Source organism: Phaenicophaeus curvirostris, chromosome 12 (genome assembly GCF_032191515.1).
Source record: "Phaenicophaeus curvirostris isolate KB17595 chromosome 12, BPBGC_Pcur_1.0, whole genome shotgun sequence".
NCBI classification, from domain to species: domain Eukaryota; kingdom Metazoa; phylum Chordata; class Aves; order Cuculiformes; family Cuculidae; genus Phaenicophaeus; species Phaenicophaeus curvirostris.
The window spans coordinates 20,438,280-20,461,717 of record NC_091403.1 but is presented as its reverse complement, the minus strand read 5'-3'; the positions used below and the strand labels follow the sequence as shown (position 1 = coordinate 20,461,717).

Here is a 23,438-nt window from a genome sequence, read left to right as displayed (position 1 = left end):
CTGTTGGTGCTCTGGGTTATGCACTGTACTATGCCAAACTATTCCTGCAAAAGGAAAAAGCTCACATGAATGACGTGGCAAGAGTTGATGCGGCATCAGGGCCCCCCACACACCACCAGCTCAGGAGATGCTCAAGCAGAGCCACGCAGGGTTGCGGCAGCGGGCTCTGTAGGGCCAGGAGAAGGATTGGTACCCTGGGACCGAGCACCAACTCCAGCAGGATGAACACAGTGCCACGTCCTGTTACTGCCTCAATACACACGTGGTTTTTCACCCACAAACATCTCCTTTTGATTTCATCAAGTAGGAATGTTGTGAACTTTTTCTTGAAGACCAATTTCTTTCTTGCAATGTCTTCTCCTGGTAGGAGCGGCTCGGTTTTCCAAGGCTTGATTTTTCCCAAAATCAGAAGTTAACCATTGAAACGAAGCAAACCCGCTGCTGCCTTTGTTTCCCTAGCACTGCCTTTCAGAACTTCGATTAAAAATGGAAAGGGGCACCTTTAAAACTTTAATACCATTTAAATGTTCCAGTCTCACTCCTGCACCAGATCGTTCAGTAAAGTAGCTAATTAAAAAATGGCTGCTGTGATGACAGACTAGATTAATAGTTTTTGAAGAGCAGCCAGTGCACCAACTGCTCCTGTAGCCATGATGAAAGCTAATAATGTAGAAAATTCTGCCAATTCTTTTAATTCATGAATATTTAAGCCTGTGAAAAATCTGTCAGATTATAGCACTTTTCTGGTGATTTTCTGCTTAAGTACATTTATGGGCAAATGCCAGTTGCTCAAGAAACTTCAGTGGAATACAGAGACTTTTTATTGTTTGCATCATCAGAGCCCTTTTCTCTCTCCTTCAGCTGTTTAACCCCTGCCAAGGCAGGACAGCTGGGTGCTCCTGACCGAGAGCTGACAAGCTTGGCCCCAGCTGCACCCTTCACCCACTCAGAGCAAGGGAACGGGATGAAGCTTTCGGGTTCCACACCAGGCTGGGAAGAACCCCACAGATTATTCTCATATAGAGATGTCTTCACTGCACGAAGCTCGAGCGCGTCCCATATGAGGACAGGCTGAGAGTTGGTGTTCACCCTGGAGAAGAAAACGCTGTGGGGAGACCTTAGAGCAGCTTCCAGCTGAAAGGGACTCCAGGAAAGCTGGAGAGGGACTCCTGATCAGGGAGCACAGAGATAGGATGAGGGGGAATGGTTTAAACTGAAAGAGGGGAGGCTGAGATGAGATCTTAGGAAGAAATGTTTTCCTCTGAAGGTGGGGAAGCCCTGGCTCAGGTTTCCCAGAGCAGTGGTGGCTGCCCCATCCCTGGAGGTGTGCAGGGCCAGGTTGGATAGGACTTTGAACATCCTGATCCAGTGGGAGGTATCTGGAAAGGGTTGGAACTGGATAGGTTTTATGGTACCTTCCAACCCAAACCATTCCATGATTTTATGAGTTTTTCTACAGTTTCCTGGTGTCTCCAGCCTGGGCTCTCCTCAAGGAGCAGGGGCCAGGGAGCCACAAGCTTTTCTGCTCTCACCATTAGCCCTGTATAGTTGGACAAGCCTAGGGCTGGCAGCAGGAGCAGGAGTGCGGCCGTGGCAGTCGTGGAAAAGGGGCCGGTGCTGGCACGGGTGGCAGGCTCACCTCCCACCTGGCTCCAGCAAGCCCCCAAACAAGAGGATGTCTGAAGCCATGAGTGCTCTATTGGCAGCAGATTCCCTGGCAGTTCCTCAGCGCTCTCCTTGCTGGTGGGCTGCGCTGCTGCTGTGCCAGGTGACTCACTTAACAGCTATTGAAATAATCAAAATAAATACGCCTGGTGGAAATGTAACCAGCTTCTCTGCTCCTTGAAGCACTGGAGATTGATGCTTCCCATGTGCACGTGGCGTGGTGAGAGTAGGGTTATCCTCAAGACTGGAACAGAAGGGATGCTCTTTTCCATCATTTCCAGCATTCTTCCCTCCAAACCTGCCTACTTTTCAGTGCTGAACCACAGTCCCTGTTTTGCCAGCTGGAACTAGAGCAGGATAAAGTCAAGCAGCCAGCAACAGTGACGGGCCCTTCTCCTCTTCTCCATTCCCATCAGGAAAGTTCACCTGGGATATGACGAGACATGAGATTGATGGATGGACTCGATGATCTGGTGGGTCTCTTCCAACCTGGTGATTCTATGATTCTGTGATTCTGTGATTCCATGAGCAGAGCTGTGAGCATCACAGCAGCAAAAAGGGGTGATAAAACTCAAAGAAGAGGTGCCCAGCTGTACCTAAGTGCCAGATGACCTCATTTCAGAGTATTTTGGAATGTGAAACACAGAGCAACTTTGAAACAAAAATGAGGAAACTCCACCAAAATTCAGAACATGTTCCCTAAAGCTGGAGATGCAGTTCAGCATCCCAAGCTGGCTGGCAAAAGGAAAGCCTGCTGTGGCATGGCATGCCGGGAAGGCGTGCGCTTCCAAACCTCGACACCACGTCTCCTCCGTGCTGCCAGATTACACGAGTCCTTTGAAACGTTCCATAAACATTGCTGTGTAATTAAATGCTTACAGGATTTGTAGGCTCTTTGTTTCACGGTGGGGAACAGCTCCTTTAAAGCTCTCAGAGCTTAGCAGGTCAGCCTAACCAAAAGGGCTTTGGGTCCAAGAATAAATGGCCAACCTGAGCTGTGCAAGTCCACCCGGGCACCTCTCACCCTGCAAGATGAAGCCGTTCCCACCTCCTTGTCCCACAGCAGCTGATGATGCTGCTCTTGCCACAGCAGTCACAGGGTTCTCTCTTTGGAAGCCATGGTGAAAACAAGCTTTATGAGCTCGGGGGGGGCCTTTCGACCTTCACTGAGGGTTCTACTCGGCTGCCGCAGGGATGTGCACATCCACAGCGGGATGGAGGCAAACCCAGGGCACAGCAGAAAAGCTGAGACCCCCCTTCCTTTCCTCATCACAGACCTTCAGCCACTTACAATGTCACTTCAGCTGAGTAATAAGCAATTATGATTTAATTACTCCAATGCTCTTCAGCAGAATTCTCTGAATTATAGTAGTCACTTTTATGGCACCTCATTTATCCTTCCTCCTCTTCCGCTGGGTTTATCCTGCACTGCTGAGAGCCTCAGCACTGCCAGCCTCACTGGAGCCAGTCACCTTGCCTCCTGCTCCTCCACGCCTTTGCTCTGCCCACCTCGACACCGTGCACTCACCTCGACACCGTGCGCTCACCACGACACCGTGTGCTCACCCCGACATCGTGTGCTCACCCCGACACCGTGCACTCACCCCAACACCGTGTGCTCACCCCGACACCGTGCGCTCACCCCGACATCGTGCGCTCACCCCGACACCGTGCGCTCACCTCAACATCGTGCGCTCGCCCCGACATCGTGCGCTCGCCCCGACATCGTGTGCTCACCTCGACATCATGTGCTCGCCCTGACACCGTGTGCTCGCCTCGACATCGTGTGCTCGCCTCGACATCGTGTGCTCACCCTGACATCGTGTGCTCGCCCTGACACCGTGTGCTCACCCCGACATCGTGTGCTCGCCCCGACACCGTGTGCTCGCCCCGACATCGTGTGCTCACCCCGACACCGTGTGCTCACCTCGACACCGTGCGCTCACCCCGACACCGTGCGCTCACCTTGACATCGTGTGCTCACCCCGACACCGTGCACTCACCCCGACACCGTGTGCTCACCCCGACATTGTGTGCTCGCCTCAACATCGTGTGCTTGCCCCAACACTGTGTGCTCGCCCCGACACCGTGTGCTCACCTCGACATCGTGTGCTCGCCCTGACACTGTGTGCTCACCCCAACACCGTGTGCTCACCCCGACACCGTGTGCTCACCCCGACATTTTGTGCTCACCCCGACACCGTGTGCTCACCCCAACACTGTGTGCTCACCCCGACACCGTGTGCTCATCCCGACACCGTGTGCCAACCCCGACACCGTGTGCCACGGCAGCAATGGCAGCGACGGCGCGGCTTTGCAGCCACACACATTCCCCGTCCTGGAAACTCGCAGCTCAGCGACAACACGACAAGTGCTGCTAATTCATAAATATTTAACACCCAAATCTGCTGCCTCCTGATAGCTTTTTCCAGAGTTTCTATTCTAATACATATTCCACCACCTTCCCCTCCCCACCGGCCCTCCACGGGTTTTTTTTTTTCCCTTCCTCTTTGCCGGGCACTAATCCAAGTGCTGAGATGACTGTTTCACTTCCCTGCTGTCATCAGTTGTTTTTATCTTATCTAGACCGTGGATGCCAGTCAGCAACCCGCTGCGGTCTTTCCAGTTGAGTCCTGACCTCCGCAATCATCCTCAAGATGTCCTGTAACAAGCAGATACGGTTACTCAACTTGTCCATCAGCACTTCTGGAGAGGAGGGGAAGAAAAAAAAATAGAGAAGAAAAGAGAAAATCCCTGCAGAAGCCAGAGCCGACAGCTCAGGGTGGGGAGCTGCCGGGAGCACGGCGGCTCAGCACTGGGCAGGCTGCCTGTGGAGACTGGGCTTGGAATTTCATGTTGCTGGGGTTAGTGGTGGGGCTGATGCTGCACGAGACCACGGGTGAGGAGTTCCCCATGGACCCCTCATCAGCACAGCCTCCAAACCAGGCCGAGTGGAACGGCCATGCAAATATTCCAGTCTCAAGGGGACTGGGAGGAGGAGGGGGATGTTCTACTGGGATGCAGGAGGGCTGGGGAGGGTTCCCTGATGCTCCCCACTCAGTTCAAGCTGCCTCAGGCATGGCTGCACTGTGGTGGACACCCTTGCCCAGGTCACCTTGGCCAGAGCTCAGCCTGCAACCCAGCCTGCCTGGGCCTGAATCGTACAACGCTTTGGGTTGGAATGGACGTTTGCATGTCATCCAGTCCAACCCACTGCAGGAACAGGGACAACTTCAACCAGATCAAGTTGCTCAAAGCCTCATCCAACCTGGCCTTGAACAGGTCCAGAGACAGGGCATCCACAACTTCTCTGAGCAACCTGTGCCAGCACCTCATTACACTCACAGGAAAACATCTCTTCCTTACATCAAGTCTAAATCTCCCCTCCTTTGGTTTAAAACCATTACTCCTTGTCCTGTCACAACAAGCCTGGCTAAGAAGTCTGTCCCCAGCTTCCCTGTAACCCCTTTCAGTACTGGAAGCTGCTTTAAGGATTCCACAGAGCCTTCTCTTCTCCAGGCTGAACAATCCCAACTCTCTTAGCCTGTCCTTGTATGGGAAGTGCTCCAGCCCTCGGATCATCTTCAAGGCCTCCTCTGGACCTGCTCCAACAGCTCCATGCCTGGAGGTTATCCCCTCCACCACAGCCCTCTGCCAAACACATCCCTCTTTCTCTTTCCGGACTGCTGCTCCTTCCCTCCTTCGCAGTGCTTTGCATGCAGGGACACCCACAGACTGCTCCGGCTGCCAGTAGAGGGGAGGAACATTCAGCTAGGAGAACAGAAGGCCAAGGTTGTTTCCAGACCTGCAAGATGCCAGCACCACCTGGATTTGGGGGGCCGGGACTGGCAGAGCCCAGCGAGCACAGTAGAATCATAGCATCATAGAATCATTAGGTTGGAAAGGACCCACTGGATCATCGAGTCTAACCATTCCCATCAATCACTAAATCATGTCCCTCAGCACCTCATCCACCTGTCTTTTAAACACCTTCAGGGATGGTGACTCAACCCCCTCCCTGGGCAGCCTCTGCCAGTGCCCAATGACCCTTTCCGTGAAAAATTTTATAGGAGGTATATAGGTATCACAGGGTGTTCAGCCTGAACTCTGGCCAGATGCTAGGGAGCAACTGGAGAGTATCCCATGCTCTGCTGCTCTTAACCAACAATGGGGCAATGAGCAAAGAGCACACGGAGAAACAAGCATCACCAAGACATCACTCTCTGCTCTCCACCACCCCAGAAATGGGCTGTTTCTACACCATTTCCTGGACATTTCAAACACTCGGGAAAGGGTTGGAGCTTTGTCCTCCAGAGCAGGAACTTTGATCTAGGGACTAAAAAACTCATTTTCTATCAAGTCTAGACTCCTGGGGAGATTCAGTGCCTGTCCTTCTCCCTTGCCCAGACCCATGGGACTCCGGCCGCTCTGCAGGACAAGCCCCTGGGAGCGAGCCCACCCTTCCCCATACCTCAGTGGCACTCAGAAGAGCAGCAGCAATGAGCTCATCACTCCGACTTAGAAAAGAGCTCCTGCAGGCAGCATGTCTTCAACTATTTTGGGACACGTTCTCCTTCAGGCTGGACCCCTGCATGTTAGGTGTCGTGCAGGGCCAGCCCTGAACCTGGCACAGCAGGTGGGCTGAAGGAACACACACAACACCACAGAACAGAGACATTTGCTGGCTGGATGCAAAAAAACGACAGCGGGGCTTCACTCCTCCCATCTCCTAGGGCAGCCAGCAGCAGAGCGAGCACAAGAAGTGGAGGGAGCGCTGGATGATGCTCGCTCGCTCCCTGCCCAGACTGAGCTTCTCTAGAGCCAGAGGCTGCATCCAGACTGTTGTCCTTCAGCACGGCTTCATCCCCTTCCTGGCTCTAGGCTCCAGCATCTCGCAGCACCAATTTCCAGTTAATTTATCAGTTTAATAGCCGCATCACCAGGAAGGGCAAAGCAAGGCTAGCACTGAGCCAGCTCAACTTTATATACATATCACTCAGAGTAAAAATGTCATGTAAGATTTACTCAACATGCGTTCTATCAAAGTGCTCAAGTGCTGAAGTAAAAGGGCTTTTAGTTACAGCAGATTGAAGGAGGTGGCATGTGGGGAAGGAGAAGAGAACGGGTGGATTTTAGCTCTGCCAGAAGCTCTTGTTGCTTTTGCATCAACATCTTTATTTTCTAAGGAAGGATTTAAGACCTTGTTGTGTATAAACAACCGAGACTGGAGTAACTCGAACGGTGAGGAACTGTAAAAGGTTAGACTGAAAAATGCTATTAGTCTGCATGAAATAAGATTCTTCCTAGAAACATGACACTGAACATTTAAGGGAGGGGGGAATAGCTGTAAAATGGCTATAGAAAAGGAGTTACAAATTAAATATAATAAAAAGAATCCTTTTTGAATGAGATCTTAATTTAACCTCAACATCATGACCATATATTTCAGGAAATTAATCCCTCGGCCTCCAATAAATCCAAAGTACAACGCAACCACTTATGGTTCAGCAATGAGCCATTAGCATGGGCTGCAGATCCTGCCAACCCACCAGAGCGCTGGATTAGCCGGCTCTAACGAAGCTCAGTGGCAAGCAGGGCTGCCCAGGGCACAGGCCACGTCAAGGACCTGCACCTTGCTCCTAGGGCTCTGCTGGCTTTTTGTTCTGCCCCATCCCAGCACTACTGTGACATGGTTCCTGAGCAACCACCTTGCTCCTTGAATCATAGAATCATAGAATCACCAGGTTGGAAAAGACCCACCAGATCATCGAGTCCAACCATTCCTATCAAACACTAAACCATGTCCTTCAGCACCTCGTCCACCCGTCCCTTAAACACCTCCAGGGAAGGTGAATCAACCACCTCCCTGGGAAGCCTCTGCCAGGGACCAATCACCCTTTCCGTGAAAATATTTTTCCTAATGTCCAGCCTAAACCTCCCCTGGCAGAGCTTGAGGCCATTCCCTCTCATCCTGTCTCCTGTCACTTGGGAGAAGAGCCCAGCTCCCTCCTCTCCACAACCTCCTCTCAGGGAGTTGGAGAGAGCAATGAGGTCTCCCCTCAGCCTCCTCTTCTCCAGGCTGAACACCCCCAGCTCTCTCAGCCGTTCCTCATAAGGCCTGTTCTCCAGCCCCCTCACCAGCTTTGTTGCTCTTCTCTGGACTCGCTCCAGAGCCTCAACATCCTTCTTGTGGTGAGGGGCCCAGAACTGAACACAGGATTCGAGGAGCGGTCTCACCAGTGCCGAGTCCAGAGGGAGAAGAACCTCCCTGGACCTGCTGGTCACGCCGTTTCTGATCCAAGCCAAGATGCCATTGGCCTTCTTGGCCACCTGGGCCCCTGCTGGCTCATGTTCAGTCGCTGTCAACCAACACCCCCAGGTCTTTCTCCTCCAGGCAGCTTTCCAGCCAGACTCCTCCTAGTCCATAGCTGCACTGGGTTGTTGAGCCCCAAGTGCAGGACCCAGCATTCGGCCTCATTAAACCTCATCCCATTGGACTTGCCTGCAGGAACAACCCAGGAGAGGTCGTGGGGAAGGCGGTATCCTTGGTTGGTGCTGGACCCCAGAGGAAAGCCCTGCGGGCAGTGGATGCTGCTCTGCTACCGACACGCAGGGCTCCCAGCCTTCCCTAACGCAGCATCCATTCAGGGCTGGGTTTGTGATGCTTTCAAAACAAAATAATTGAGGACAAAAGTGCAAGTGTAACCTTCCTCCAGAGCCTTTCCGAGCCCTCTCCGCTCCACCGCACGCATTGCCAGCTTGGCACCAGGTTCTCCTACATATGCCCCACAATGAGAAAAGTAACTTCTAATGAGTCAAGACTGTAACCTTGCTCTGAGAGTGAACATATGCCACCGCAGCTCCCTTGGCAAAGGCACTTGGAGCCGGTTGTTGGCACTTCAGTGAGCGCTCTTCCCATCCAGGCTGTAGACACTTTCGGGCTCTTGATAAGGAACACGTAGACCAGGTGAAGCTTTGCAAGCTTCAAAGGACCTGCTGGCAGAGCCTGCTGCATCCCTGCTTTATGTCAGAAGCAGCCAGGCGTGTAAGCAGCCAGATTCCTCTTAGGGAAACGTCCCTGCAAACTGTTAGGGATGTTGTAGAGCAAGAAGCAATTTGGGTGGTTAAAGGCACAGTTACAAACACCAGCCACCCCGTGCATTTAGATGGGTTGATAAAATCAAGGGAGCACATGGATGCAGAGAGCTGCAAATCCCCCACCCTCTTCTCAGCTTTGCTTTCCATACAGGAGCATGCAGCAGAAGCAGAAATGTGTCCACCCTGACGGGCATCCATGTGCAGAGCCAGCCCAGAGCTGGTCAAGCTAGAAAATGCCTTTTTGATAGGGGAAAAATGGAAGTTCCCTATCTGAAAGCTTTTTTGTCAACCATGTAAGTTTAGGGCAAAAACCCAACAATAACCCCAAAAGCATCACCGAAAAAAAAAGGCAAAAGTGCAATTTTTGACGGGGAAATCACAAACAGGGGGACAGGATCTTCCACTGTCTCCTCTATGCACCCCAGCAAACCCCTTTCACAAAGTATAACCCATCTCCAGGATGGCTGACCCACCACGGGGCCAAGGCGAGCCAGGTGACCACCACATCACCCCCCTCCATCAGAAAGCATCCTCCATTTAGAGAGAAATCTTGTATCTGTGACGACACAAGGGGTTTCCCACCTGCAATAGCTGCCTGCTGTTGGAGAAGGCACGAGGTGGGAACACAGCGTACTCTGCTTTCTCATTAACCACCGAAGTTCTTATTTATTGCACAGTCCTGTTCCCAAATCACTCTCTTGGTTCTCGCTGAAGCGGATGCTGTGGTTTTCTCGTCTGAAATAAATTGCGTAACAAACTCAGCCCAGCGTTGAGAAGCATTAGCTAAAGCAAAGCAGCTCGAACAGTGCCGGTCCTGGACGTCCCACTGGGAGCCTTTCAATTGATGGAGCTACAAGAGATGAAATATTCAGTAGGATTAAGAATTTGGAGGAGGTGGAAATCAAAGTGGAAAAGAAAACAAGTAAAAACAGCTTAATCTAGCCTTCTAGCACTAATTGTCACTGGGATTCAGGCTAAAACAAACACAACAAAATGAGCTGCCAATTTGAAAGGGGACGGAAGAGGACTAAGAGGATTCCCATCACATTGAAAGCAACATTTTTATCTTCACACATCCCCAGCCAGCAGTGGGCAGGGGCCAGGAGGCAGCAGGCAGGCAGGGTCCACCCCATCCCTCCTGCCACCGCTGCGGTCCATGCAGGCAGCGTGTCCCAGCCATGCAAGCAGGGTCCGTCCTTCCCACAGGGGCCGCGATGCCTTTAGCAAAGGTGCCACCGTAAGTGTCCTCAGGACCCCTCGGGCAGAGCCCGGGCTCGGCAGAGCCTTCTCACCACTCGCAGCCCTTGTGCAGGAGGAGCAGAGCCCAACACGTTGCCCTCACGCTGCTGGGACTGAGTCGCAGGAGAGGCAGATTATCTTACAGCCGAAGCGAGTTATCCAACACTGCAATTTAAGTTGACAATTACATGGTAACCGACTTGCACACAAAGAGAGGCTCTGGAAGTATTCCCAGAATACAGAAGTCTGACAGTATCCACCCAATTTGTTGCAACAACAAAGAATACTGGAATATGTCCTTTCATTTGGCAGAGGAGGATCTTATTTTTTTAGGCTAGGTGGAGAAATTTAGCCTGCTATTTAAGGCGCGTGTTGTGCCTTGAGAGTGACAAGCCAAGAGTTTCACTAGAAAGCCAAACTCAAACACAAATTGCATCCTGCCACCCAAGAAACTGAATTGCACCAAGGAAAGAAATTAGCAGGGCTGCATCTGTTGTTCAGGCCTGCATTTGAGTCTTGGGAAGAGAGAACTGGGGGCCCTCTCAGAGCTCCCTTCCACATTCCCACTCTCTGCACCAGCTCCAGGAAAAACAACACCTCAAGAAGCGTCTTCCTTTTTTTAAACGGCCCCTTCACAGCAAAGCTGGATCGTTTGCAGGTTTCTGTGCTGCTGGAACAGATCCAATGCGGCAGCCGAGAGAACCAGCCCATTTTGCCCTCCCAAGGAACTCAGCAACTCCCCAGAGCCCCCCAGCCGACAGGTTTCCAGGTTCCAACTCAGGAATCAGGAGAGCCATGATGTGGCCATTTGCCTTGCAAGTATCAAAAAACCAGAGTGTCCAGCTTGTGCGAGGAGGTGGAGAGCCAGGACTGATGGCACAGCACCAACTGTGGGAATTAAGCTGAAACAGAGGAGATTCAGATGAGATCTTAGGGGAAGAAATGTTCTCCTGTGAGGGTGGGGACGCCCTGGACCAGGTTTCCCAGAGCAGTGGTGACTGCCCCTGGAGGGGTTCAAGGCCAAGTCGGATGGGGTTTTGAGCAACCCGTTCCATAAGAAAAACATGGAAGAACAAAGACTTCATATCCCTAGCACAGACATAGACTCATAGAACCATGGAATGGGTAGGGTTGGAAGAGACCTTAAAGCCCATTTGGTTCCAACCCCTGCCATGGGCAGGGACATCTCCCCTTTGACCAGGTTGCTCAAAGCCTCATCCAACCTAGCCTTGAACACCTCTGGGGGTGGTCCCTCTGGATTGCATCCCTTCCCTCCACCATGTCAACCATGCCGCACAGCTTGGTGTCGTTGGCAAATTTGCTGAGGATGCCCCCAGTCCCACTGCCACTGTCCCCCATAGCTAAGGGGACTTGTCTGTGTTATCCCACCTGCTACTGGCTGTGTGGAGCAAAGTTGGGACGCTGGCAGCCCTAGGGCACTTCCACATCACCAAGCTCCTTGGTGTCTTTCAAAGGGTTCCATTAAAAGGTTAGTGGCACAGGCATTTCTTGGGATGTTTTTTTTTCTTATGGCCTTGCTTCTGGTGGAAATTAGTCAGCTTTCCAGAGCAGAAACCTCCAGCCGTAGCCACAGTTCTGAACCGGCTCATCGCTGCCACCATTCCACAAACCACTTCCTTCCAGGTTACTGGCAGCCAGTGCCAGCGCGCGATTGAAGAGCAGGAGTACGGCTGGTGGTAAGGAGTGGTGCATCCCCAACCCTGCGCTTTGGTGCCAGTAGGCAGGTGACACAAAACGGGGGGTTGCAAGATGTGGGTGCATGGAGCAAGGTGTGGGAAAGGAAGCAGTGCCGAGAGGTGTGAGGTGTGAATCCCACAGGATTCAGCTCACCAGGATTTTGGTCACATCAGCCCCAGTCCAGTGCTGGGGCAACCACAGATCCCACGCCTGCTCCATTAGCAGCCCAGGCAGAACCAGCTCATGCCTGCCTGTGCAGGCAGCACAGTCCCAAACACAGAAGGAATCTTTTTTAGGGGGTTTATAGCCCCACAGATCTGCCTGGGCAAGCTTAGAAGAACTGAGGGACAGCTGAGCCACCACAGGTGTCTGACAGCAGCTCTGGTGCCTTCTCCTCCATCTCATGGTACTGGAGATGCTGAACTCCTGCACAGGGACAGGTAGTGGCCTTGGGGCAGGCAGAACCCAGCGTGCAGCACGTGCAGCAGCACCAACCACCTGATTTGTGCCAGCAAGCTTTCAGTAAGGAGCTCCAAGCCAGAGCTGCTGACACTAACCTCTCATCTCCTATCTTCTCCCTCCCCATCCTCGCCACCTCACACCTGCCCTGCTCCCCATCTGCAAAACCTTCCCACCTGGCAGAGGCAAAGCCCAAATCTCAACCACTCTACCACGGGTGCTTTGTGAAAGCTGGGGTTGAAAAATTCAGAGCAGAGAAAAGAAAAAGGAGAAGAACTTGAGGGATGCTCAGAGGAAACTGAAAGCAGAGGGGGAGGAACCCTGTGAGTTCGCCCAGCTTGCTGCTGCTGTAGAAATGGCACCAGGCTGAGGGTGTGAACCACCCACGATGAGCACAACCCCAGAGCCGAGGTGGAAGTCAGAGCAGCCAGGAGGGATGCAGAACTGCAATGCTGGCAAAACCCTCCTCTGAGTTTCACAGGGACCAAGAGAGGCAGGTGTGGGCTCAGCACTCCTGGGCTGCTGCAAGGGTGCAGGAAACGCCTGTGCAGGACGGGAGGGAAATGAGACAACTTCACCCTTTTCAGAAACCACCTTCCTCCTTCAGCCCCAAATCACCCCAGCACTGCAAGAACACGGGCAGAGCCTGCAGCCACCAGCCGTCCCAGCATCACCAGTGACTCCTGCCTAGCACCCAACCCTACAAGGGACACATAGAGCCACATCACCCACAAGAGGCAAGACCAAGCCCTCAGTGGGACAGGAGCTGCATCAGCACCCAGATGAGTTTCTCAAATTACTCAACAGAAACCAGCTTTGTTCCGGTGAGCCCTTGAGCAGATGCAGACCAGATCACGTCCTGTGCTGCAGTCCTAGGGGAGCGGAGATGTCCCTGTCCCCCTGAGCTCATAGTCCAGGGCTCACAGCAGAGGGGAGAAGCAAGACCTGCTTCTCCTGCAGGAGCATGGACCACCTGCACCCACTGGCAGCCAGGGAGTGGGTGGCAGTGAGAGCATCACTGCCTGCTGGGGCCACTGCCAGCTGTCCCACCACAGAGATTTGTTTTCTGTAGAGAGGATCTCAGCTTGAAGGGGCAGGAGGAAAAAGACTCCCCCAAAAAGCCAGAAAACAAAAAGAAGCCATGGCCACATCCTGCCTTAAACTGTCACTCGTGATGTGTTATTTGCTGACAAGGATGCACGAGGAGCGGCGCTGGGGGCGGGAACTCTCCTCCCCTTGCCAAGTAACACTTCAGCTATGAGTCAATTGACTGAAGCCGCAAATCCATTTGCTTGTGAGCACAAAAACCACAGCAACCCATGCTACTTCTCAAGATCACGTGTGCCACCACCTGCCTGCTGCTTTGCCCCACTGCGGAGGCGCTGGCTGCAAGAACCCCTGTGAGCCACTGCTTTGCTACCAGCAAGTCAGGAGGAGGGGAAACAGTGCTGGGTGGGGGATGTAGGGATGAGGACATTGCATTGCCATAAGTAAGCCAGGAGGGTAAGGCTGTGCTGGGTGCCATCCACCTCTTCCCACGTTATTTGCTCCTTGGCATCCCCAATTTGCAGCCTGGGCTCCCTGGTCCATCACCGTGCAGAACCACAGAGCAATGTCTGTGTGGAGCATCAGCCAGGCACTGACACAGCCCCCAGCGCCCCCATCCACACCCTCTGGCAGGGAGATGCTGGCACCGGCACGGGGCAGCGTTGGACCCTTTACCTGGTGTGGGGCTGGGTGGGGTGGAGGCCAGGACCGGGTAAGTCTCCTGGTATGCGGCATTTGGAAAGCCTGGTGCTTTTCCCTGTGGGTTAATAAACACTCGACGTGGGTGGCTTGTGACTCACGAGCTCTGTTGCAGAGTGCTACAGGTGCTGCTTGCATGGAGAGAGCCAGCAATTAAGCACTAGAAGAGGGAAAGAAAACATCAAGCAATTAGAGGCTGCAACCATGAGCTGGCCAGGACTCTGCAGGAGGTGCTGAGCACCCTGGGGATGGTGCTGGGGTCTCCACTTGCTTCCTCCATGAAACACCCATGAGACAGCAAACAGTCACTGCATCTCACACCCACCCTGGGCCACCCCTCATCTCCCATTGGGTGAAGCTGTGGGGCACGAGCAGCACAGAGAGCCGCTGCGGCACTGCAAAATCGCCAGGGCTGTTCATGGGGCAACAGAACTACTCCATCACCACATCCAAACCAGGTGGGTTTGGTGGCTTTGCCCCCACTTCTTGCTCCCAGGAAATCTTCCCCACAGCCAAATAGAGCAGGGCAGCCCTGGAGAGGGTCTGGGTGGCTTTGGGCATGACGGACATCCCAGGTCCAAGTGCCAGCACAGCAAAGCATCCCCTCACAAACACACGGTAGTTGTGGGAAAGGCTCCGAGACCACACGTGCACCATGCACCCTCCCTCCAGGCTGCACAAGGAGGGAAAATAACCCCGGGTGCTGCTCAGTGATGCAGCGCCAAGTGCCCCCGCACAGCCCCGGGCACGCACCCGCTCGCTGCCCGCAGCCGGGATGGTGCAGCCGCCCCCACACAGGGCCCAGGGTTCACACGATGCAGCTTCTCCTCCCTACAAGCCAGGGTTATGCTCTGCAGCTCAATTAGCAAGAGAAAAACAATTACGCGGTAGAAAAACACGCGAGAGAAACAGCAAAGCGTGTTTCTGGGGGGAGATGTTATCTGTCAAGCAAAATTGTACTCTCAGGAGCTTTCACAGGTTTTGAATGTTTTATTGTGGCACTACATCACCAGGAGAAAACCCACACTGCCAGAGAAAGCCACATCCCTGCAATCAGAGATACCACCTCTTCCCACCTCTGCTGTAAAACCAGAGCTGCCAAGCATGCTCACCACCTTCCCCACGTCCTGCTCAGCACCTTCTTCATCTCTCGCTCAGCATCCTCCCCACCTCCTGCTCAGCACCCTTCCCACTTCCCGCTCGATACCTGCCCCATCTCCCAGGACAAAACAAGGACCAGGAATGGTTTGCGGCCACGGGATCACAGCAGGAACAAATGGCTGGAGAAGTCCAAGCACCTGCTGGTCTTACAGTCAAAATTCCCAGCTCTGAAGCTGTTTGCATGACCAGGGCTGGTCTCTGCCCACCCCGGGTCACTACACACTTGACCACTCAATCAAAGGCAAAGGAAGGACTAGGCTCAGCTGTGTTAATTCCTCATCAGGGCCATTTCCCTAGCAAGCACTTGCAAGTGCAGAGGTGCCTGATCAGCAGTCCTGAGGTTCAGCAGGACCCAGCATGGAGCAGGGGTTCGGGGACAGCACAGGGAGCCCCCATGTCCCAGCATCCCCCAAAGCCGGGCTGCGAGCAGCACTTCCCTTGCTCCTGAACCAGGTGCTCTGATGCATGTGGTTGGCTAGAACTGAGGCGCAAAACAAGATGAAAACAGCAGCAACAGCCCTGTTAGTAAAGGCTGGGATGCCTCCTAACCACACACCTTCAAATCAAGGCTGGGAGCCCCAGGGGTCGGCTCCTGCCCCACTGCAATCCTGGGATGCAATGCAGGAACCCATCCCACAGCCCGGCTACACCCCCCAGCCTTTCCACCCCAACCCTCCTCACAGCAGAGATCTCTCTGTGTAGACCAGCAGCAAACAAACCCATTTCAAAGAGGCCACCAGCACCTCCAGGGCAGGAATAATCACCACCCAGGTTTTTTTATTAAAGCAGAGGCTCTGGGAACAGCCACGTGCATGCTATCCCTGCTAAGGATTTTGCTCTTGGCTGCAGGTAATAAACTGTGCCCCAAGTTGGCTCAGCAGGAGCAGCACCCGCTTCAAAACCAAGGCTGTGCTGGCATTCATCAACAGCAGCGCTGCCTCGAGGAGCCTCTCCCCTCCCTCCGATCTCCCTTTCTCTGTGTTAACCTTTTTGGCTCCTTTATTAAAGCAACTGAACAGTTTAGACTTCTTTTTTTTACCTCCCCCCTTCTCCTGCGTGGTTCGCGCTGTAATCTGCCTTGAATATTTGATGTGGAATCCCTTGTGAGACCAAGAAGTGTTTTTATGGGCGCTGGAGGAAAACTCTCACAAAGCAGAAGTGGTAATGAGTACCCCTGAGTACCCTCTCGCTTTCACAACCGCCTCTGTTTAAAAATGAGCAGAAGTTGGGCAAGTGGTTTTCATCGGGGAGCGGAGCAGCCTCTCGCCCCCAGCAACGCTTCGCCTTCCAGTAGCTCGGTACAGTCAAGCAACACTTGTTTATTCCAATTGAAGCTGACACCAGCAGCGGTCCAGCCCGAGCAGAGGAGCTCGTGTGTGTCCTGCTTTATTTCCAACTCCGATTAACAGCACCGCTTTAATTCCTAATGGCCCATTCTGGGATTTGCAGGCAGTGTTCAAACAACAGTACAGGCTGTCTCTCTGCCTGTCCCTCTGCTCGTGTATCCCCTCTGCAACCAACAGCATGATTTTGCACAACGCAAGAGCTCTCATCCCAATTACATGGGATGAATTCACAGGAAGCTTTTCATTGCACACACGCACACACATACATTTTTTTTTCCTATCCAAGTCTCTTAATTTAACACAGCAGACACCATCCCTTTCCTTTTCAAAGGCAAAATATTCCCTTTCATTTCCAGACCCCTGTACATCATAACCCTGAGCAAACTCCGCACAGAGCTGCACAGCGACGCTACGGCTCAGTGTCAGAATAAATAGCTTTGAGAAGTCCTGGAGGGATCTCTGCTCATCTCAAAAGGATTTTGCCCCCAAAGCACACACCTGCCGGGCGCCCAGCCAGGCTGGCAGTAGGACAAGGAGCTGCTCTGCACACAGAGAGACAAGAGCAGGGCTTTGGCAGGGTGGCCGGGGCGAAGGCTCGGGGCAGCTGAAGTGCTGTGGGTGCTTGTGCCGCCCTGTGCCTGCAGCGCCCAGCAGGGCTGGCTGCCTCGCAGCAAGCTGCCTGATAACAGGATCAAACAGAAAACAGGCTCGCGGATCCTCCAAGAACAGCAGGATCCTGCTTCACCTGGGAGCCTGATGGAAATGGCTGAGCAGCAGATGCTTTCCAAGGCCACGGCTCATTCCCAGGGGCCATCGCAAACCAGCCATAAAGTGGAAGGAGAGACAAATCCATGGGACAAATACGGCCTCACTGGTGTCTTGCCAAAGCCTCCTCCATGCTGCCTGTAGGAAGAGCTGGAGCCAGGGCTCAGGGTCCACAGAGCCGAGGCTTTGCAGGGAGTGCCTGGCTGTGAGCGCTTGGCTGAGCCCAGCACCGAGCTCTGTTTTGGAGGCAGGGGGTTTGACTGGTTTGGGGAGGCTTAACCAGTGGATTAGTGCAGCTTGGGCAGGGCTGGAGAATCTCCCACAGCTGCTGGGGCTTTGTGTCTGAATACCACGGGCAACTTCTCCCTCCTGTGCCTCTGGGCTGCCATACAGGACTCCTCACCCATGCGAGACTCACAGCCCAACCCGACAGTCACTGCAGAGACACCATGGGGAGCGGGGTCAGGATTTGGCCCAGGAGCCTGCAGCACCACAGAGATTTTTGTGCAAGAGCTCCTGAGCCACATCCCACACCAAGCACGGCAGCAGCCCCTTCTCTGCCAGCAGCCCCCCTGTTTGCTCCATGAACCAGCCCAAGGCTGCTGGAAGGAGAGAAAGTGAGGATCAGCCGGGCTCTCAGATGAACCAGCACATTGTAGCAACATGGGAAAGGGATTTGGTTTCCCCCTGGGCTTGCTCCCATCCCCACACTGCCGTGCTGCAGTAGGATCAGAGAACGCTATTAAAATAGTGTCATGTTACCTATCAATAATAAATGACCAGAATAAATTCACTGCTCTCTGCTTAATAACCCTGCAGGATTTCCATTTAAATATCTGCAGAGAAATGAGTCCTCATTCAATGAGCCTTTCAGATGAATGCAAGTGCTTCGTTTGCAGAGAGGCAGCCCAGGAGAACCCTAGCCCAACTTCTAATGGGAAAGTGCTTTTCTCCTGCCGCAGGACTAAGCTGCAGCAGAGGGAGGAAGAATAGCTTGGGACGGGTAAAATAAATTCAGTATCAGTGATGTGCCCCTGTTTAGATGCAGCCTGAGCATCTCCAGCCCCGTGTCCCCATCAGGTACTTGCAGCTGATAGCCACTAAAATTTCTGATCCCTGGCTCACTTGGGCAGTAGCAACATCAGGGTTTCATGCCCAGGGACAGCACTCAGGGATATGGCCAGTAGGAATGCTGCAGAACAACAGTGAAGTTGGTCCCGAGGTGTTCCCAGCTCACAAGAGGCTGTAACAGAGCCCCTAAACCCCAAGGCTAAGGGATGAAATTAAGCTACCGGACTCCATTTGACCTGCCCAGTGTGAAAAGCAGCAATGTTGGAAAAGCATGGCCCATCCTGCTGCACACCAGCCCCCAGGTAACCTTACCGTGTCCCAAACTGCACTGGTCAGGGGGATGCTCTGCTCTTTCCTGGGCATGTTTTAACTCTACTGGCTCCTGGCCAGCGTAGCAAAGATGCTACTGGCTCAGGGTGGCTGTGTGTTTCAAGTGGTGGCTCCTGCAGAGGGGTGGAGCACGGTACCCTGGATGAAAGGCACACCTCAGCTGCAGGAGTCAGCCTTACAGCGTAAGAAATCCCACATATCCACCACAGCAAAGCAGTCGACCAGCACCAAACCACCCTACTGCAAGCAACACCAGGTCAGTGCCCTCCTCCAGGCAGGCAAAGCATGCAAGGGCACAGCCCATCCTAACCCTGCTGTGCCCTGCAGGGCAGCAAAGACCAGGTACCTCTGTCCAACGTGGGGATGTGGGACGCAGGTCCCAGAAATGCAGAGAAACACCTTTGCATGAGACCCACTGCCCTGAGCAGAGAGCAGCACCGAGCAGGCACAGACTAGAGCATCCCACGCGACGTGCCTGGCAGATGCAGCCCCTGGAGACCTCATGAAGAGCTTCTTTTTGGTCCTTGCTACAGAGAAGGCATGTGCACAGGTCAGCACAGTTTCTTTTGCTTCAGCGTTCACATAAAGCAAATTCAAAAGGGAGAACAAAAGGCAGAGGGGATCTGGGGCTACGAGGATCTCACCCAAGGAGCTGAAGAAACAGCGCTGGTGCTTTGAACATCAGCATCACCCACACAGCTAATGCAGTGCACGCCTGAACTGGTGGCTCAAAGGTGCAAGGGGAGCAGTGCTTGAGTGTTCCAGGCAGCTCATTACCCCCCCCAGCTCTGTCTGGCTCCCCAAACTCTGCAAGAGGCTTCCCACAGGCAGACAGCCACTGACCCAGACCCTGCGGGAAATGGAGCACTGTGGGTTGAGAACAACCCCAAACAATCAAACAGGTTGGTTATTTGCAGTGTTCACTTCTATCTGATGGAAATCCAGATCTGAAGCAACTTTCCCTCCTTGCTACATGCCTGAGCCGTGCAAGTGCATTACGCTTCCCTCTAAGAGCCTTGTGGAAAGGGTGGAGGAGGAGCTTCACTCCCTAAAAGATCCTCCTGGTATCCCATCTCCTGCTTTTTTGCTTTCCACTTGCTTTGCTCTCTTCCTCCCCCCAACACAGCCCAGGCTCCCATGCAGAGAGCACGGAGGGGTGATGCTAAATGGCATGGCAGCCTCACCAGCCCCCAGCAGCAGGGGCAGCCCTGCACAGCCCATCTGTGTCCTGTGCTGGGGCACACGTGGTCACCGTGAGCAGCAAACAGGCATCACCTGAGAAAGTCACGTCCTGCTTCCAAAGCCGTGTGAGCAGCAGAGCGAGGGAGAAGGTTCTCTACTCTGCTCTCATGAAACTTCACCTGGAGTCCTACGTCCAGTTCTGGAGCGCTCAGCACAGGAAGGGCACGGAGCTGTTGGAGTGAGTCCAGAAGAGGCCACGGAGATGATCCAAGGGCTGGAGGACCTCCCGTACAAGGACAGGCTGAGAGAGTTGGGGTTGTTCAGCCTGGAGGAGAGAAAGATCCAGGGAGACCTTAGAGCAGCTTCCAGTACTGAAAGGGGCTCCAGGACAGCTGGGGAGGGGCTCTTGGTCAGGGAGTGCAGGAACAGGATGAGGGGGAACACTTTTCAGCTGAAAGAGGGTTGATCTTAGGAAGAAATGTCTTCCTGTGAGAGTGGAGAAGCCCTGGCTCAGATTGCCCAGGGAAGCTGTCTGCCCCATCCCTGGAGGTGTTCAAGGTCAGGTTGGATGGGGCTTTGAGCCCCTGATCCAGTGGGAGGTGTCCTGGCCCATGGCAGGGGGAGTTGAAACTGGATGGTCTTTTAGGTCCCTTCCAACCCAAACGACTCTATGATTCCATGTCCCAGCGACGAGGGACTGAGCTCCCTGCCCCCAGCCAAGCCCAAGCCCAGAGCTCCCACCAGCGTGGAGCCAGGCACTCACTTTGCTGCACCGACCGTGCAGACAAGCATGGCAACGGTGCTGTTGTGTGTGCCTTATTTTGCTTTTTAAACATGTTAAAGCAGACTGTTTCCCTCCTGTTGCTCTCAGATGTGGTTGAGTTGTTTTCGCCAAAACTTCCCAAATACAAAGTTTCCACCTAAAGCAGACATTACCCACAGAAAGATTTCCCCCCAAGCTAAGTGTGAAGTTATAAGCAACTAAAACTGGATTTAATAATGGGAAATATTCGTCATTCCTGTACACAGGCCTCTGAAGTAAAACCACCCTCACAGAAAACATCCTACTCCAGAAAAGCAGAGTTTGTGCTGGATGCTCACTGCTTTTTGGACCAAAGGACATGGAAGTCTGGGTTTATTTTCCCTTCACATGGACACAATCTCAATGTTCAAACCCCCTTTCTTTACAGGCTGAAAATAATCGAGGAGATGTGTTATTGCAGCATTTTTTGAAGATGTGCCCAAGCCAGCTTTCTCCCAAAAGTTTCCCAGCGTGGCAAGGCCCTCCACCCATCAGTCCGTGGGCACAGAATGGTCCTGTTCTGATTTCCAGTCAAAACCATTAAGGAGATGGATAAAGGTGCCTTAAACTGGCTGCAGGAGGGTGGTGGGAGGGCAGTGCTTCGGGGCAGCACGGCCGCTGGGAGCCATTGCTGTCACACAAGAAACAGTTTTGGAGCTCACGAACACGTGTTGCCTCTACACAGCAGCATCTCCTGCCAGCTCCCATCGCCCCTCACGCTGGTAGCATGGAAATATCAAAGGCGGGAGCATCCCTGGCACATCCAATTTGCCATCTTCCCATCATCACTTCCACAGTGAGCAAGGTTTTCATTTCATGAGGTCTTCAACATCTCAGAGCTTTTTGTTCTTCAAATCTAGAGACTAATTAAATCCAACCAAGGAAAGTTTGGGGATTCTGTGCCTTTTTTTAAATCAGAAATCATGAGATAAATATCACTGAATGTGAAAACACAGCAGAGTCTCAACAGCAATGTAACTATTGCAAGGAAAGCTTCTCACGACATGCAGTCGTCAGACCTTCACTTCATGCTCATGATGAAATTGCTTTGAATTACAGAGCCTCCTAAATGCAAAGCTCCCATGAGAGCAGGGTGCAGCACCAGAGTCCCGGCAGGCAGGATCAGGCAGCAACATGTGTTTGGAACCAGAGGCTCCTGGGCTGGGATTTTGGAGCTGCAGGAATTCGTTAGGGGACATTGCACAAGCTGCCTCAGGTATGATGTTTTCCCAGAGGGGACAAGAAGCAACCCTGGTGCCCTGGGAAGGGCAGCTCAAGGTGCATGTGGCCCTGCAGAGTGGGCTGGGCTCAGCCAGGCAGAGATGTTTTCCAGGCTGTACCAATATCCACCCATCTCGGTGCCCCTCCGTGACACCCACGCATGGAAGCTGGGGTTTATTTGGGCTTTCAGGGCTGCAGGTTTTCACCAGTGCATGAGGCTTGCCAAGGGGTACAGAAACAGGAAAAAATAAGCAGAAAGGTGTAAGTCCACTTCAATCAGGTATGGTGCACAGAGAGATCTCTCCAAGGATGTAAGAAGGGAGGAAAATCAACAACGCTCCAGGTTATTTCTCTCTCCCAGGGATCTGGGGCAACAAGGAGGACCACAGCAAGCTCAAACAGCATTGCACATAGCAGATTCATTCTGAATTTGAGACCAAAAGAGCAGTTTGCCTTGTCCGCATACAACCTCCACCTCTTCATCTTAGGGCTATGGAACAGCAAGCACAAGATGAGTGACTTACGGTTGGACTCGATGAACCGGTGGGTCTCTTCCAGCCTGGTGATTCTGTGTCTGCTTGATCTGCTGGAGGTGACACCGGGTGCAGGTCTTCCCTCCCTCAGCCCCAAGACCCCCTCAGGAAGGGGACATGGAAAGGTGCAAGGTTCAACCATGGCAGCAAGTCCCTGCTGATCATCCTAAACCACTGGTGCTTGCCCAGAGTCCTTGGAAAAAACAAAGTAAATAACATCCCCAGGCTCCTTCAGCCCAAACCCAACATTAGACATGAGAAGATCTCAGCCTGACCCAGGGACAATCATCTAAGAGGCCGCCCATGCCCAGGAGAGCGTGCACCCCAGCTAGGACAAAGTGGCTGGCTGAGAAAGGACAGAAACAACTGCAAGTTCTGGCTCTCACACACAGTTTGTCCTGGACTTTCACAACTGCATCCAACACGTGCTTGTACTCTGCCATTTCAGGGAGAGGTGCCGGGGGGAAGGTCGTGCTCTGTAACCTGACATCAAGGTACCTCCCCAGCCAGGGAATTTGTGATCCTTACTGATACACTATGATCCCTTAAAGACACTTCCCTGTATCCTTCCATCTTACACAGCTCTTCTCTGCCAGCCTGGGAGGTGCTTTTACATGCTGCCTCTCCTTTAAATGGAGGATCACATGGTGCAGGTGAAAACGCAGCTATTTGGAAGTGACAAATCTCCAGTTTCCCCAGGAGCCGTCTGCAAAGCGCGAGCCTCCGAGCAAAGCTCCTCTACCCAGAAAAGAAAGAGGAAAAAAAGAGCAATGCATCAAAAATCAGAGCTTCCTCTACAGGGATTAGAAAGGAAAAAGATGCAAAGCATCCCATAAATTCCCACCTGTCAAAGGCAGAGCCGTGGAGGCGAGAGCATGCAGTTGTCTGACAAGGGCAGTGTGTAGTACGGCACTTTCCTCTGTGACCATCATGTCTTCTCCACGGGGATTTGAATCATAGAATCACCGAATCATAGAATCACCAGGTTGGAAAAGACCCAAAAGATCATCGAGTCCAACCATTCCCATCAAACACTAAACCATGTCCCTCAGCACCTCGTCCACCCGTCCCTTAAACACCTCCAGGGAAGGTGACTCAACCCCCTCCCTGGGCAGCCTCTGC

The 23,438-nt window shown here is 53.0% G+C and overlaps 1 long non-coding RNA gene across 1 annotated transcript; it reads right to left on the bottom strand.

Annotated features, from left to right (window-relative positions):
* Positions 1–3,979: 3,979 nt before the first annotated feature.
* Positions 3,980–23,239, bottom strand: LOC138725601 (uncharacterized). The gene is made up of 6 exons (XR_011338270.1): positions 23,161–23,239; positions 22,308–23,054; positions 19,940–20,085; positions 13,882–14,065; positions 9,346–9,498; positions 3,980–4,327 (listed from the first exon to the last, which is right to left on the bottom strand). It is a non-coding gene; the product is annotated as an uncharacterized lncRNA (long non-coding RNA).
* Positions 23,240–23,438: the final 199 nt, after the last annotated feature.